Below are 18204 nucleotides of genomic sequence, written 5' to 3'. Positions count from 1 at the left end.
GACATAATTTGCGTTCATCTTGCAATTCCTGTGACACGCGCGTTATTGTGACCGACCGGCTTTTCGTCTTCATTTTACGTCGAATTAGAGAGCGCGTGCGTTCGGTGAAGCCCCCACGTGAGCTCCCGCGCAATGCCCGCTGAATTGTAAAACGAAATCATCACCACAACCGTAGCATGAGCAACACACACCTCCCCCCCCGCTTGCCATTCTGTCCGCTGCTGCTGCTACTGCTGCTGCTGCTACTGCTGCTGTTGAGCAGACGCCACCGCTGTGTAATGGTCGGTGCACTCGACCCAAAGGTCGCTGGTTCGAGCCCATCTCCCGGTGCAGTTGATGGTCAGTTCGCATGTGGTGGGGTTAAAATGTGGGTACGCCCGCTTACTGCAATGCGCCTGGTCGATGTGGAAGCGCAGGTCACCAACCGACCCCCCCCTCTAAGATACTTAATTTGGAGCTTTTGTGACTGCAGGAATTACTCTTTGGTTCTTTCGGTGAAGTCACGTATAAAGAGAAAATAATAAATTAGTATGCTAGTATTTAATTTAATTTATTATTTTCTCTTTATACGTGACTTTACCGAAAGAACCAAAGAGTCCCCCCTCTAAGAGTTCACTCTGAGAGTGGAAGCCCTTTCTTCCGTCAGTAGTGGCCGCAAGCAAGCGATTGCAAGGCCACACCTTTGCCCGCTGTCTCACCGCTGGTGAACCTGACGGTGCTGCTCTTTGTTGTTGGAATTCACTGGCCGGGTGTTTTCTTTTTTTCTTAAAACGAATTCTTGCGCGAGTCACGCGCTTTTGTGCGAGCGCACATTCTGACGTTCTGGGTTGTCTTCGTTTACAATGGGTGTGTGTATTTATATATATATGTGTGTGTGCGTGTAGGTTGGCGACATCATTTAAACTATGAAGTAAGGGATCACGGTCGATGGCGAATAATGATAATAATGATAATATTTAAAATAACGGAGTGGCAGCCAAGGATTGGAAAGCGTCCGCAAGGACGTCCACTGCTTAGGAGATGGAACAGAGAGATGAGCTCATGCGCAGCAGGTGGATCGTTACATCGCAGGCCTGGGGGAGGGAGGCCTTCATCCAGCAGAGGTACGACCTGGTCTGCTGATGGTGATGAGAGCCCTTTGGTCAATCACACTCCTGAATAAAAGCCTCCCCATGTCATGTCGGTCATGGGGGTTGCCAGACCATACAGCGATGAGCACGGTTGGCTACGTACGGTAGCCAACCATACTTCACCGCACTGGTCAGCGTGGGCTTGGAGTAGAATATGCACGTAACGGGGCGAGTACCCCACGTGACTGATCTTGTCCGCGTAGCCGGCAGTAGAAGCGTAATCGGGGCGACGTTGCCATGTTCATTTGCACGATTGTGAGGACGCGTGAGCTCATTTTCACGCTCGGATCACTTGGAGCGCGACGGCGACCCGCACAGCCTCGTCCATTTCTAATAACGCCACGGGATCTTGAGCGCCCGCTTGGAAAGCGGGGCGGGCACGGTTAATTCACGGTTAACCAGGGCGGCCGCCGGGTCTCGAACCGAGAGCCTCTGCGACGAGCGGGTGCGTTTTGGACTGCAGTGGCCGGGGCGGAGAGGGGCAGGGAGGGGGGGGCGTGGAGGAACGGGGAGATATTCCATAACCCCGGTGGGTGGGTGGGTGGGTGCGTACGACGGAGGCCGTTTCCCTGCCGTGGCGCCGCGATTGATGAAGGTGATGTTGACATTTCACGGCGGAGGGGTCCCTCGCCTCCGGGGTCAAAAGGTTCAGCTGAGCGAGAAGCAACACGCCAGCCACGGTGACGTGCGGCTGTCAGGACGCCGCCACCGCCGTCGCCCCTCGTAGCGGCAATCGGGGTCCGTCGTTCCGCCCGCGTGCCACAGCGGAGACGGTGCCGCCGCGAGTTTCTCAAAGGGCCCCCCACCGCACCGCCGCCTCTGCGTGTGCCACCACCACCCCCCCCCCCCGTCCGCCCCGGCCAAATACGTTACGAGGTCGCTCTCGCTACGCGCTAGAGTGCTTGCCACAAATGAAACGCACAATACCACCTTCGCCGATCCCGTCGGGGAGCGTAAACCATCATGACGCGACGCTCCGGTCGTTCTCGCAGCCGCAGCAGCAGCGGCGGCGGCGGCGGCTTTTTGGCTTGCCGGTCGAACAAAGACGGTTGGCGCATCGCGCGTCTACAGGTGCGCTTCTGCGGCCGTCTGGAACGCTCTTCGTTGCCGATATTGGGAAGCCACTGGAGCTATGTACTTTTAAATCTTGGTTGAAAAATATTTTTTTTAGAACTGCTTTTTGCGTTCAGTTTGTTGTCCTTCCCAATTAGCACGGTTGGCTACATACGGTGCGAAAGAAGTTGAACCTACCGTACATACACACACGAACCACGGCTGGTCGACCGGCAGACCATGCGTGGTGGGGTGACAGTGCGTGTACTCTCCCAGCTGTGACGAGATGTTAACCACCTCGCCTGGTGTACAGGAGGTCGTGGGTTCGATCCCAATCCTGACGCCTGCTGCTGTATATTTAAGTTTGCGTGTCTCTCTCCCCGTGGTCGCGTGGATTTTTCTCCGGGTCTTCTGGTTTTTCCCTCCACGATTATAATCAACGTTCGTTTACAGTATTTGTCTATTGCTGTGCATTTCCACGTGACGATAAGCCACTGAGTTGAGCTGTCACTTGTGGTGGCCAGGTCGCTTCTGCAAAAGAGCTACGTAGCTCAGTGAGCCTTACCTGGTCAAATAAAATTTTATTTTTTTAAACGTGTAAATGTATGATGTGCGTAAATGGTACGCACTCGATCTAAGCATGCAGGATTCAATACGTGTACCGTACGCGTAAGAATCGATTGCAATTATTGAATCGATGAATCACGTTTGGGCCTCATAACTATAGGCACAGTGATGAGGCAGTAGATCATCAATCATCAGCCATGGCCAGTCCACTGCTGGATGAGGGCCTCCGCAAGCTATCGTGAAATCCCATCCCAATCCCGCGACGCTACAATCCACCCCGCACACACGGACCGATTCGCTCGGTAAACTAGCACAAAAATATCTCTCGGTAGACAATCCTCTCGTGCACCGTTCCGTGCCTTGGCTGCAATTCCGTTAATCTCCTTGACCATCGTCCACCAACGCTTCCAGCCACGACACACGTCCCACAGCCCCAAGCCGCACCGAACGTTCCGCGTCGTGTTTGTTAACCTGCGCGCTTACGCCCTCTTTTTGATTCCACGCGATCCTCTCTCTCCGTCGCTCGGCGCGATTCCAAGCACGCGTCTGCCGGCGTGCTTCCTTGCGTTCATTACGAGGGCGGAGGAAGATTTCTGGCTGCCGTTTGCCAGCTGGCTCGGCTGTGCTCACCGAATAATTCACCTGCAGCGACGACGGCGACGATGGGGAAAGGAGCTCATCGGTTGATGTGTCCAGGCTCACGGTACGAAAGCGCAAATACGCAATTAAATCGCGCGACATTTACAATGCCGTGACTCGTGAATGCTTTGTGCGTTCGTTTGTTTATTTCACGTTACCCACCGGTTGGTTGACCTATAACGGCTCAGGACCGCTTATTATCTAGAAAACAACAAATTTGAAATTGGCGCAAGCGAAAGTAATTATCCTTGGATGGGAACGGGGGGGGCAACACCTACACTTCCTTCCCCAACCTGCGATGGGGTTTTTTTTCTGTATTTGGGCCACCGGAGTTTGTTTAGATTGAGTCCCATTTAGCGGAGTCATTTGGCCAGTCAAGTCATCGGGGCCCCTGGGTTGATGCCTCCTCCTGTGTCTGTAAGTGTGTGTGTGTGTACGTTGAACTTCTTTCGCACCGTGCTAATTGGAGGTGCGGGCGAAAGGACAACAAACTAAACACTAAAAAGCTATTCTAAGAGAAATGAGTTTTCAATCTTGATTTAAAAGTGGAAAGCAACCAGTGGATTTGCGCCATGGTTGCGAGCAGCGGCGTTTTACCGAAGTCGCCTTTTTTTCTAGTTTAGTCGACAAGAGCCTGCGGAATGTTGGTCACGTCTCTCACTCTGTGTGGGGTTTTCATTGAGTCATTCTCTTAGTCTCGTCAAGAGGTGTAAGATCTTGTCCACTCCTCGGTCATGATATGTTGGCGTGCGGAGGCGTTCAATTTTGTTTTATCTTCAATACTTTCGGGTCAGCCAATCGGTGGAACTCGCTCAATCTTTTCGATGTCCACTCACAGCCAATGACCGTGTTTCGGTCTTGCTCGGTGCACCGCAGTCTTTCGTAACGGTACCAAAATGTATTCCAGTCCGCGTCTTCGTTAACCCCATCGCGGCCGCTCTCGCCTTGGTCCCTGGCGGGCGGCAGCGGCAACCATCGCCGCCGCCGCCGCGCTAGGTGACTGTCCTCCGCTCGTAGTCACCGCCGACTCAAATGAAAGAAAAATAACTAAAACTTAGTTGGCAACATTTTTTTGTCGCTGAATTTCGCGCGCAAAATTAACCCCCCGTCCTCCACCGGTGCGCCAAAGGGCCTGAGGACTGATGCGCACACATCGCAAACGCTCGATCGATGCATTTCATCATCGCATCGCCGTGATCCCATTGCTGCTACTACTACTACCATGGCCACTTCCCGTGAAATGCACCCATTGATTTCTCCTCCCATGTCGAGGACTTGGTCTGCCAGACACAGACTGTTTTGTCTCACCAACCACAGTGTGTTCAACCACCACACTGCAAGTCACAACAACAACAACAACACACTCCCCCACCCACTCACCACACTGCAGGTCACAACAACAACACACCCACCCACTCACCACACTGCAGGTCACAACAACACACTCACCCACCCACTCACCACACTGCAGGTCACAACAACAACACACCCACCCACTCACCACACTGCAGGTCACAACAACACACTCACCCACCCACTCACCACACTGCAGGTCACAACAACAACACACCCACCCACTCACCATCACTGCAGGTCACAACAACACACCCACCCACTCACCACACTGCAGGTCACAACAACAACACACCCACCCACTCACCACACTGCAGGTCACAACAACAACACACCCACCCACTCACCACACTGCAGGTCACAACAACAACACACCCACCCACTCAGCACACTGCAGGTCACAACAACAACACACCCACCCACTCACCACACTGCAGGTCACAACAACAACACACCCACCCACTCACCACACTGCAGGTCACAACAACAACACACCCACCCACTCACCACACTGCAGGTCACAACAACACACTCACCCACCCACTCACCACACTGCAGGTCACACAACACTTCTCTTTCTAATTCTTCTCTCGCACCGCTCCACTTTGGAATGTCCCCAAGTTACTTATAACTGCATTCAAGAAGTGCTTTTGTTACCTTTTATCCATTGCGCATTGAGAGGGCCCTCTCCAGATCTCACAGAGCTCCCTCTTTAGTTGAGGCCCTTTCTTTGGTCATCAGCGGAGTGGGCAAAGCGATATGCAGGGCTGCACGTTGAGGCGTGCTGTTTGTGGCTGGCCCCTTGGCATGTCAGACCTCTTGAGCCGTGATAGGAATAAACACAAAAATGTGTCATCAGACATGTTCACTCCACTGCTGCACGAATCACTCCGCAAGGATTAGCGGCATTGTTGTCTATGATTTTTTCAACTGAAATTCGCCAATTTTTTGTTTGTTTGTCCTCTTGCCTAACGCGCGGTTGACGCTTCTCGCTTGGCTGAGCGAGCAGCCCCAGAGGATTCTGGGAGGTCATCTGATCTGATGCAATGATGCATCCTGGGATTTTTTTTTGTGCATGTGCACGCAAATAATGCCACGCTTGACGTACGAAGGACAGCCTGAGGCAAGGGCAAGCAGCGTATTCTCTGCAATATAAGCTCCTGCATTATCAGCGCAGTGTCGGGGCATATTGTTCTTGTGGGTAATTATTGCCCCTTTATTATAAACTGTGTGGTAATGCAGCATGTGCATATGCACGTGCGCTCGCGTGTGTGTGTGTATTTATACCTTGCTTTGTCCGAATATAGCAGTAACAGCTTTAATATATATATTTACACAAATACATTTTGCTCCTTTGGTCTCACGGCAGCGTGCTAAATCTATCGCGGGGTTCAAATGCAATTTACTCGGTGCACTCTATATTTTTAGAACGAGAGCCGAACGGAGCTGTTTCAATGCAAGCGCAGCCAGGACGTCACCTCCCTGCCTCGCACACCGACGGATTCCCCTCGTTCACATTTGTTGTTGTTGTTTGTTGTTGTTGATGTTGTCGTTGCATAAATGAAACGTCGAGTACATTCGATCGACCGCGCTCAGATTCAGGAAGGAGAAATGAAACGGACCGTGCGGTTGTATCGGATTAAGGTTCACTTAAACTCTGATCAGTTAAGCATTTTTCTTAATGTTGCCTGCCAATGTCCCGTTATTTTAATTAGCGCGCAAAAGGCATTCCGCCAAACGAATGGTCCCGCTCATTATTTTTGCCCCTTGGATGGTGCCGCTGGTGCAGTGGTCAGCGCATCACACGTGTGTGTGTGTGTGAGTTTGGATGCGTTAAGCAATCATCAGGTATGTGTAGCGTGCATGCCTTAATCTGTAAATGAAAGGAAAATAAATTAAACGCGTGCGCGTTGCTTGCGCTGTGAACCTGGTCACCCCGAACTCGATTTCTGGCCCACAACTAACATCAGTTGTGTGCCTGATATGAGACTCATCGTGATATCAGACTCACCGTGACATCAGACTCACCGTGATATCAGACTCACCGTGACATCAGACTCATCGGTCTGCCTCTCCCCCCTCCCAAAGCGCATGTCGCCAATCCGCAATGGCCAGCATGGTGAAGTATGATTACAAAAACTAAAAAAGCTTGACGAGCATAACGAGAGGAGGTCTGGTTTTTCCCAGCAGTGGATTGACATTGGGCTGTACATTCTATTTTCTTGCTGTGGATTTCACACCTGATGATGATTGCTTGTGTTGCAGTCGAAACGTCGTGAGAATTTTTATTGTTTTATATATATTTTATTTTATTATTTCCCTTCTACGTGACTTTACCGAAAGAACCAAGAATATGAATCCCTGCAGTCACGAAAGCTTTAAATCAAAACTGTACATTCTAGTTGTATAATCTAGTGGATGCACATAATGAATAAAATTGCAATCAGTGACATAAAAACGTACTGTTTCACAGTACTAGCAACGAATTGTAGTAGTAACGAATTGACACGTTATGTTTACGTGACAAACCTTACTAGTTGGCTGTGTCGGGTGGTGGCGGGTTTAACGACACATTTATATTGACGCGATTTAACCCCCCCCCCCCTCAATTATGGAGAAAGAAAACGCACTGCTGTGTAAGCATTGTGTGAATGAAACATACGGGGGCTATGGAACAAAATTAGATGGAGAATCCCTGCAATTAAAATTGTTTATATTTCCCTCGACAGCCAGTAGGCAATTTTAATCCCTTATTTTAATCGCTGATTGTAATCGTTCTCCGATGAGGTTGTTGTCACGAGTGGACAGGCCAACATCTCGTTTGCGCGTTCCGTGGCCGCGTCTCTCATTTCCATCATCACCACAGCCTCTCGCTGAAGCCTGTCCCTCTGGGGTTTTATTTTGGGACGGTGGTGTGGGGGGTTGGTGGGGGGGTTGTGGTGGTGTGGGGGGTTGGTGGGGGGGTTGTGGTGGTGTGGGGGATTGTGGTGGTGGTGGGGTAGTTGTGGGGGGTGGTGGTGGTGTGGGGGCTTGGTGGGGGGGGTTGTGGTGGGGAGGTTGTGGGGGTGGTGGTGGGGGGGTTTGTGGGGGAGTTGTAGTGGGGGGGTTGTAGTGGGGGTTGTAGTGGGGGTTGTGGTGGGGGGGGGTTTGTTGGGGGGTTGTAGTGGGGGTTGTGGGGGTGTTGGGGGGGTGGTGGGGGGGTTGTAGTGGGGGTAGTGGGGGGGGGTTTGTGGGGGGGTTGTAGTGGGGGTAGTGGGGGTTGTGGGGGGGGTAGTGGGGGGTGTTGGGGGGGTTGGTGGTGGGGGGGGTTGGTGGTGGGGGGGAAGGGTTGTGGGGGGGGGGTTGTGGCGGCCGGGGGAAGGCGGTGGGTGGGGGATGGTTTCGGGCCGCATTCTCGGCTGATTGTTCCACTCTGTCCAGGCCGACCGGATCACAGCCCCTGGCCTTCACAGGCCCCCCCCCCTCCTCCTGCCCTCCCAGCCCTCCCTCCCCTCTGCCCGTGCCCTCCGCCAGGAAGCCCCTTTTGTGTTCCTGTGGCCTGTGGACGCTGCAGCTGCGTTTGGCCTCGGCCAGTGGCAGCTTTTGGGGGGCCCCGATGCCTCCTCGCGCATGCCTCTCGGCAGCTCCGGCCAATGGATAAATCCGTCTCTCGTTGTTGGCGCCACGCGCCGAACTGTTGGGGTGGAAAAAGAAATAGATCGATTTGTGTCTCGTCGTAGTCGTTGTTGTTGTTGTGGTACTGGATGTTTGGTAGATTTGCTGCGGCTGTAATGTGCGGTGTTCACTGTGTGTGTGTGTAAACAATGATGATAATGGGAACGGCCCTGATCAGGGTCAGGTCTGTTACATATTTAATTATATTCTCATTTTCACCACCACCTCCTCCGCCCACCCCACAGCCCAACCTTGGAATTCCAAACTCGTTTTCTGGGTGTTTGCCCCCCTCCTCATAACAAAATGCCCGCCTCTCTCCTTTCAGCCTCTCTCTCTCCAGCTCACCCTCCCCACCGCTGCCACCACCAAAGACAAAGATCCCCCGCGTAGCCTTCACAGGCTGTTCGGGACAAGTGCTGTTAGCGAGCAGCACCTACGAAGGCCGGCACCGTGGCACACGCAAGGGGGTGGCCAGCATCACGCTCGGTCGCCTTTGTCTCCCCAGTGGCGATGTTTAGCACACAGCGCACCAGGTAGTCATTTGAGGCTGAGTCGACCTAGGGGGAGGCCCAACACCGGTTCGGATAATCGTCACCCGGTGTTGGTACGCCACGGGAGCGGGAATCGAACTCGGGACGCCGGGTTCATAGTGCAGAGTAGCGCAAACCGCTACACCACCACCACCTCCTCCTCCTCGCATACCATCCCAGGGCTCACCCTTCCCCCAACATGGCCCTGTTTGCTGCTGCTGTTGCTGTCTGTGCTAATCCGGGTGGCCGGTCACTGCCGCCGCAGCCGCTACGTAGCAGCGTTCCGCCTGCGTTGTCTGCAGGCTGAGAGAGATGTGTGTGTGTACGATGCGATGCGATTGTCACGCAGTGTAAATATGGGTGTGAAAACAAACCCACGAAGCGCGCGTGGTAGTGACTGACGGTGATGGGTGATGGGTGGTGGTGGTGGGTGGTGGTCGTGACAGGTTTACAGTTGCCCGGTCTTTTGAGAATCGCTGTTCAGGAAAAGACCCACAGCCCCACTCACCCGCCTTATCATATTTTAAATCCCCGCCTTGGCCGACGGAACAGTACAGTAACGTTTTGTGTCTCGCTCGTTAGCCTTGTAGAAAGTATTACACTTCTCATCACGGGGGGGGGGGGGGGTGCGGGGGGTGAGAGATGGTGGCAGCGGCTTGCCGAGGCCATCATCCAGCAGTGGATCGAACATGGTTTGCGATTGCGATGATGGGGGAGTGAGGGGTTTACGTGATTTGTGTGGAATTTTTGTTGGGTTGAGAGTTGGAGAGTAGATTATTAACAATGCAAAAGTATTAAATTTTAAAAAATGTCACCCGTAAGCATGCCATGCCCTTTTAAGTGATTTGTGTGTTTAATCATCGTCATCGGCCATGGCCAGTCCACTGCTGGTCAAAGGCCTCCTTCAGCCGACACCGTCTCTCACACGATTTTGCGGTGTAACGATCCACCAAGCACCCGCACACGAGCTGGCTGAATCGCTCCATCTCCCCAATGGACGCACTCTTAGACACGTTTTGTTCCTTGGCTGCTGCTCCATCGATATCATTGACCCTTGACCCTCAACCCTTCTGGCCACGTGTCCTGCCCAAGGCCACTTTTTTTAACACGTTTAAAAAAAAATTCTCTCTCAATAATAAGCACACTGTGCCCATTTAAATGATGTATGTTAGGGATGAGTTTGGGATTTTAACGTCAGTCTTTTTGGATTTTACAAGACAATTGCAGATATAAAAAAAAAATTCTGACAATTAAAATCGTGTAACAATTCTCAACGTGCGCTCGTGCTCACAAAAGTGATGTCACCAGATGGTGCTGGCCACCCCACCCCCTCGTGTGCCCCGTGCCGGCCTTCGTAGGTGCTACTCGCGAAACAGCACTTGGCCCAACAGTCTGTCGGGCTTACACGGGGGGGATCTGTGTCTTTGCGCGCGTTCCTCACCACGTTACTGCCCTCCCAGCTGCATTAATAATGCATCCGACTCCTGTGGGAGAGCAACGCGCGACCAATGACAACTGTGAAACTGCAGTGCGTTTCAAGAGGAGACGTTTGCTTTTATTTATTTTGTTTCATCAGGTGTGAGAACTCGCGAGTCTCATTTGCAAGGGTGAACCCCGGGTCACCGAAATTATACAAAGATAAATCAGACTTCATACGGCGGTGAGGAGAATGAACCTCAATCAGTGCAGGAATTAACCGCGCGAACAGGTGATAATCAAAATGAGTGCGCAATTGTGCGCGGGGTACGTTCAGTAGAATCTTACTTTTTATTTCATTGGCTCGGTCAAATTACTGTACGTCTAAAAATAATTCATCGAAAAGTGAAACGGCAATGGTGCACACCCTGCAATATCTCACACCACTGCTGAAGGAAGGGGCCTTCCCCTAAGAGTGGGCTGTAGAGATTCCTCTACACTAGCGGTTCTTAACTTTTACTGGAGTCTTGCACCCCCCCCCCCCCCCACTTTGGTTCTCAAAAATGCAGAGGTTTTGATGAAACAAAGTCGTAACTTACGTGCCCAATTTGTGTTCCGATGATTTACCTTAAAAAAAGAATCTGCCCGTGTCTCGCACTGGGCCCCAGAGAGGGCATGTCACACCCCCAGGGGGTCCGTGCACCCCAGGTTAAGAACTACTGCCCGATGGGATATTTGGCCTCCTCTTCCTCTCTACGGAAGAGTAGGACGCGTGATCTACGATCGACTATCTCTTTGTGCACTCGGTTATATTGCTGGGTGGGCAGAGGCGGGAGAGGGTGATTAAAGAAGCTTGGCCATTGTTACAACCGCCACGCTGGGAAGTACAAATTGAACCGGCGACCTCCGGATTGGAAATCGCAGCGCGCCAACCATTAATTACAGCGCCGCGATGCTCGTGCCACGCGGTCAACAAAACACCGTCCGTCGATAACGCGGCAAATAAATACACGGTCAGTGGCCCGTCAGGCAGTTTGTGCCCCCCTTTCGCTGCGAAGAAAGGCGTCATTGTCTGAAAACGTCGTCGTCGCCTGTCCCTACGTTGTAAACTTTCCTTTCGGGGGGCCCACGGCAGTGCCGCTGACGCGCGCGGCGTGGCTTTGTTGTTGGCGCCCTGTGCGCCTCGTGCCACCGTTGCCCCGACGATTCGGCGAACAGGCGAGCGGAGCCGCCGTAGCCGAGCGGCGGTCTCGCTCCCCGCCGCCGTACCCACCGTGTCGATGTTTTATATTCCGCGGGTTTCGCGGTGCCCATTTGTGGTGGTGGTGGTGTCATCGCCCGTCGTCGTCTCCCTCAAAGGGGGGGGCTGTCTTTACAGGCGGTGGCATCGTTCGCGAGGCCCCACGCCGTCGTCACTGCCCCCCCCCAACCCCCCAACGTGCACCGAGTGCCCCGTGTCCTCCAGCGCCGCTCCATTCACTCGCCGCTTCGTGGCTCTCGCGGCACCCTCACAGCAGAGTCATCCACCCCCCCTCCATCACCCCCCCCCTCCATCACCCCCCCTCCATCCACCCCCCCTCCATCACCCCCCCTCCATCACCCCCCCTCCATCACCCCCCCCTCCATCACCCCCCCTCCATCACCCCCCCCTCCATCCACCCCCCCTCCATCACCCCCCCTCCATCCACCCCCCCTCCATCCACCCCCCCCTCCATCACCCCCCCCTCCATCACCCCCCCTCCATCACCCCCCCTCCATCACCCCCCCTCCATCACCCCCCCTCCATCCACCCCCCCTCCATCCACCCCCCTCCATCCACCCCCCTCCATCACCCCCCCTCCATCACCCCCCCTCCATCACCCCCCCTCCATCCACCCCCCCTCCATCCACCCCCCTCCATCACCCCCCCTCCATCACCCCCCCTCCATCACCCCCCCTCCATCACCCCCCCTCCATCACCCCCCCTCCACCTCGTGCTGGCAGCAGAGGGCTTTTTGCCTCCACATTTAGGTGGTGGAAGGGTGGAGGGAGGTGGCTGTTGTACAACTGCCGTGCAGGTTTTTTTGCGGTTTGCTTCCGAACAGCTCTCGCGATGCGTGCTGTGATTTTTTTGCGGATCGTTGCCGCTCGTCGTTTGCCGTGATGTCAGACGTTCCGGACGTCGTGCCGGCGCGGCGCTGCGGTACAACCCCGAAAGCACACGCCGGAGATGTCTGACATTTGGCTCCACGATGCCCCGACGTTTCGCTCCGTGTGGCCCGTGAGGCTTCTTCAAGAACCTCGCCATTCTTGAATCCGTTGCCTCTCGCCCAACCGGTGGTGCCAACGGTTGTGTCGCCGTCAAGTTGATCGGCTGGTCGCGTCTGGTGGGAAAAAGAAATTCGGGTTAATTCCCACCTTCTAAGTCCACCCGGTCGACATGGAAGAGTAGACCAAGATACCCTCTAGAGGGGCTGTCTCGAGCTCCCGCGAGTGGGAAGCCCTTTCTACCAGCAGTGGCTTGAGCAGGGAATTGCGGGGCCGCACATTCTCCCCACCCTGGGCTATATTCCATCGTGCCTTCCTCGAGAGAGCTTTCTGCGATCCAATGGCTTTAGAAACATTCATTGTGCGGATTTGGCAGCCTTCTGCTGGTGCGACGGGGGTGACAATGCTGACTTCACTGACCGGTCTTGTAGTGACTTGTGAGTGCAGCATGAAAAGCGGATAGACACGTTTCCCCAGCGGTGTGCGCGTTGCGTGAATGTGTCTGGAGTGCGTGAATGTGTCAGCACGTGCGGGGAGCGGTAGTGTAACAGTGATCCGAGTTCGATTCCTGCTCACGGTCAACACCTGTGGCGATTATCTGAACCGGTCCTGGGCCTCTCCTAGACCGACTCGGCCTCAAATAAGTACCTGGTGCGGTGTGTAAATATCGCCACCGGTGGAGACAAAGGCGGCCGGGCGTGGTGTTGGTCACCCACCCCCTCGTGTGCCGTGCCGGCCTTCGTAGGCGCTCGCTAATAGCACTTGCCCCAGCAGTCTGTCAAGGCTACACGGGGGGTCTTTGTCTTTCGTGAGCGTGTGTGCGTCGCCTCATCCCCCCCCAAACAAACCTTGCTCTCCTCCCACTTCTCCACCCAGGGCAACAAAGTGCATCTCCGAGTAAAGAATGTTGTCATTTGTCTCGAATCACATTCCACGAACGCATAAACCAGCTTATCAATTAAAAACCCCCAAAAAAGTCTGCGTCTGTGTCCAGGCAGCGCCTTGGCCTTCCCGCTCTCTGGGCTTGCTCACCCACGACTCTCGTCTGCTACAAAAGTGAATTTGTTCATCTTCTTGGTTCTTTCGGTAAAGTCACGTAGAATGGAATTAATAAAATAATAAAAATAAATTATTTTATTATTCAGACTCTGTCTACTCGACAGACCTGCTCTCCACCTGAGGACGGCTGCTTGCGTTGTGGCCGAAACGTCGTGAGAATTATTTTATTATGTTTTATTTTTTTTATTTTATTATTTCCATTCTACGTGACTTTACCGAAAAAAACAAAAAGATGAATCCCTGCAGTCACAAAAGCTTTAAATCGAAATGAATTTGTTTACTTCGCGCGGTGCATGCCTGCCCGCCCGTCGGCTTGTTCGCCGTGTGCCTGCCTGGCTGTGCGTTGGCTCTTTCGTGGTGTGCCGCATGTCCCTGAGAGAGGGCTGCTGGGTAATCTAAAGTTTCACTCCTTGGTGCTGTGCCGTTCACTGCGTCCTCCCAAACCCCCCACCCCCAGCTTTGTCTTCCATCCCCCACGCAGATTTTGCGTGCGTCGGTAAAGGCTTGGGCCAGGGCAGATAAATCTGTGGAATTAAATTAGCGTCTGCTGATACACGTTGCCATCGTTTGCCCACGAGACACCCCTGCACCTATCTAATCCCCTATTTGCCTAGATAATCCGAAGTGTGTGCGATTTAAAAGAAAAATAGGGGGCATTTAGTGTGATCACCTCAACGGTCCCATTTATATGAAATGTATTGACGTTCTTGATTTAATAAGCGAGGAGACAACAGCTGCTTTTGTTAATCCACTGCTGGATAAAGGCTTTCCCCGTGCCGTGTGTTAGTCGTGGTGGTGATTGTTCAGCCATACAATACTTCAACTCGCTGGTCACTGCAGATTGGGGGTGGGAGGTGGGTGCAGGGGCCCAGACACAGCTTCAGACATCACCACGATGTTCACCGTGGCTGGCAATCGTGACTTGAGGTGACCAGCTTCATAGCGCAGTGCGCTAACCACTGCGCCTCCGCTCCAACGTGAGCCCCCCCTCCCCTCCCCTCCCTCCACCCAAATTGTGTATTTACATGGGTAGGTTTACTTTTTGTTTTTCAGCCTGAAATTATTAGAAATGTTAGCTGAATGGAGAACACACAATGCACGTTTACATAAAAATATGTTTTAAAAACCAACAAAAAACACAAACAGGTTTTTTTCTCCCCCCCCCCCCCCGAAACCTGAATGATGGGCGGGAAGCAGTTTGTGAATATTTATTCCGTCGAGGATGGGCTGGTGTGATGCAGAAAAATAAAATCATCCATCCGTGCAGCCACATTTTAATGCCTCTTTGCATCTGCCCGCACGGAGGGAGCGAGGCGAAAATGCGCCCGGGGTTCGTTTACTTGTTGGTGTGTGGTTTTTTTTTATTTTACATAAGCATTTAAAAAGGAGGAGATTAGAATTTAAACAAAGAGAAGCCCGTCCCTTACAACTGGTCTCCCAGATGGCAGTTGTGAGGCCTTCCGTGCCAGGAATGTGCTTCCAGCTCTCTCTCTCTCTCCCCTGCCCCCACGGTTTTTTTTTCCACATCCTCTTTAACGTGATCCAGCCCGGTGAACCAGCAGCGGCTGAGCGGCTGATATCCACACTGCTCAGCGTTCGGCTGGGATAATAACAACGGCAAAAAAACTCAACTTGCTCGTCGGCACCGCTCGCCTAAAGAGCGCAAATGATTTTGCCGCATTCGCCGGATTCTGTGTACGTGTGTGTGTATTTTGGACTTCTTTCACACCTTACGTAACCAACCGTGCTACATCGGAGATGCAGGGGGTGCCTCCGGAAAGTAGGATGCGCTCAAAACTTCGGGGTAATTTTTGGAAAAGAAAGTGTGTTTTATCATTTGGAGGATGCGGTATTGCTACAGAGAGCCGTCTTCCGTAGCATGTTCGTGACCGCACCGCTTTCAAGTGGGGAGATGGTCGTCTGCTGGCAAGACAATTCTGAACAACGAGATTCAAAGACGTCTTCCGGAAGATAAATGCCGTAACTATGGAGAGCCGTCTCTCCTGGAGATGGGCAATGATGAACGCGCTGCTTTACAATGAGAGACGTCTTCTGGAAGATGATTATGCACGGCTGGTGGTGTCTTCCGTCCTGCGTGTACTGCTTTACAATGAGAGACGCGGATTGCTGTGGAGAACCACAGCAATACGTTCAGCAACTCCGATTGGCACGCTTGGGCTGCGTACGGTCCGAAAGGAATTCAACATGCACGTGCGTATGTTCGTACATACGGACCATCTTCCGGAAAATTATTCTTACCAATTTGATTGAAAACACGCCTTCCGGAAGACGAGTGTATTCTCCGGATCGTAAGACGTGACCCCAGAGGTCGCAACCGGGTACCCGATACCCGTACCCTACCCGATACCCGGCTACCCGTACCCGGCCGGGTACGGGTACGGGTACCCGTTTGCGACCCTGGTGCGGCCGGGTACGGGTAGGCCCTGAGTCACCGGTGAGTAACCGTTTGTCACTCATTTCGGGTAGGGTACGGGTATGGGTAGCGTACGGGTACCCGTACCCGGCCGGGTACAGGTACCCGTTTGCGACCCTGGTGCGCCCGGGTACGGGTACGGGTAAGGAATCAAAACCCGTTTGCAACCTCTGCGCGACCCCCAAGTTTTGCTGAAAACTAACATTGGTGGGGGGTGGGATGGGGGAGTCTCGTGATCCAGAAAACACGGAAAGAGAATGCTTTGGGCAATGCCCCTTTCTCCATGGCAGAGATAGAGACGCCCGATGAGACCGAGTGAATAATCGTCGTAGACTGCACTCTGTGTACACCACGGGGCTCTGTTATGCCGTCGTATTCAATGATAATTTCCCATTAATTGGGCTTATTCCAGCTGTGTGAGACTTGAAGAATTCGGTTTGATTGACAAGCAGTGAGCACTCGTCGCAGGGACGTACGCAGGATTTGCCCCTGGCGTGAACGGGACCTCGCGGGAGCGAACTCGTAAGCAGCCTCCGTGGCATCGTGTCCTTGGGGTAATTCTCAGACACAGGGTGGTACGCCGCTCACTGCGATCGTTCCAGACGGATATTTCTTCGTGTTGTGACGCGGCGGCAAGAGCATGCGCGGTAAAACTAAGGGTTGGGTAAACAGAGTTTTAAATAAAGCGACAATATAATAATTTGTACAGAATATACGGATTAAAAATAGATATATTCCTCTCAACTCGCAAAACCCATCCATCCAGTTCATCATGGAAGTGGAAGCTGACAGAGCTCTACCATTTCTTGATACTCTGCTCGGAGGGGGTCGAAATGGTAAAATAACACGCAGCGTTTACCGAAAGTAAACGCTTACTGACGCCTATCTGAATGCAGAGTCACACCATCACCCCGCACAGAAATCTGCTCTTATCAAGACGCTCATTCATCGAGCTAAGAAAGTGTCAAATGGTGACAGTCTGAGAAGTGAAATTCAACATGTTAAAGAAGCGCTGCAAATGAACGGTTACAATGGTGCACAAATCAACAGGGCATTGAATGCCAAAACCAAATCAAATAACACGAGTGACAAAAGATCTGAGTCAGATTTGGCACGGTACATAAAATACAAAAAAATAATATCTGGTACAAAAGATGTATTACCAAAGCTATCAACAGAAGGTGTGTACAGGATTAACTGCACGTGTGGCAAATGTGATGTTGGGCAAACAGGACGAATGATCAGAATGAGACTAAAAGAACATCAGAGAAATATAAAATTCTCCCAAATACAACTGTCAGCAGTAGCAGAACACGCGTGCCATCAAGGACACTCAATTGATTTTGATAATATTGAAGTTTCGTGGAAAACTAGCTACTACTGGCCAAGACTAATGAGAGAATCTATCTAAATTAAAAGAAATAAAAATAACTTTAACCGTTCGGATAGTGACTGCCTTAGTGCTGCGTGGAAGCGAATCATCAAGTAATACATTATATAAATGCATGCCTACAAAGGGCAGCTTACTTCAATAGGGATTACCGTTGGTACGGCTATTTTAATACACACAATGGGCAGGAAGGACAAGTTCAAAGGGCTCGCATAATGTACGTTGCCTCAGTCATCCCCCCCCCACGTGGTGCAAGAGTGCAGAAGTGTGGTCACCACATCTACGCCTCTATATAAGGAACGAAACAGGTGGACTTCTCCACAAATCTGGCTGTCGCCTGATGAAGCTAGTTGTAATCACTGGCGAAACGTCGTACTCAGATTGTAAATGTTGTGGCTTGGCTCTCCAACACACCGGTGTGCTGTACCAGTATACTACACTATACACTACTATACACTACACACTAGTGCTGTACTAGTGACGAATTGACACGTTCTGTTTACGTGACAACCCTTACTAGTTGGCTGTGTCGGGTGTTGGCGGGTTTTAACGACACATTTATATATTTACGCGTTCTAACCCAAAAAAAAACCTCTTATGGATTTTTATTCCTGCCACATAAAAAAATCAAACGGCTCTCAAACGGCACGCTTACGGTAAAAATGAATCGTGTTTATTTTTTTATTCAATCACACACGGCTGTTTATTCAGAGAGGAAACATTGGGATTCTT

General features: G+C 52.2%; 1 protein-coding gene across 2 annotated transcripts in view; it reads left to right on the top strand.

Annotated features, from left to right (window-relative positions):
- The window catches only part of HDAC8 (histone deacetylase 8), a 187816-nt gene that overhangs the window by 157808 nt on the left and 11804 nt on the right, over nt 1-18204 (top strand). The window lies entirely within an intron of this gene.

Source organism: Lampetra fluviatilis, chromosome 50 (genome assembly GCF_964198595.1).
Source record: "Lampetra fluviatilis chromosome 50, kcLamFluv1.1, whole genome shotgun sequence".
In the NCBI taxonomy this organism is placed as follows: Eukaryota; Metazoa; Chordata; class Hyperoartia; order Petromyzontiformes; family Petromyzontidae; genus Lampetra; species Lampetra fluviatilis.
This window is presented reverse-complemented; position numbering and strand designations above follow the sequence as displayed.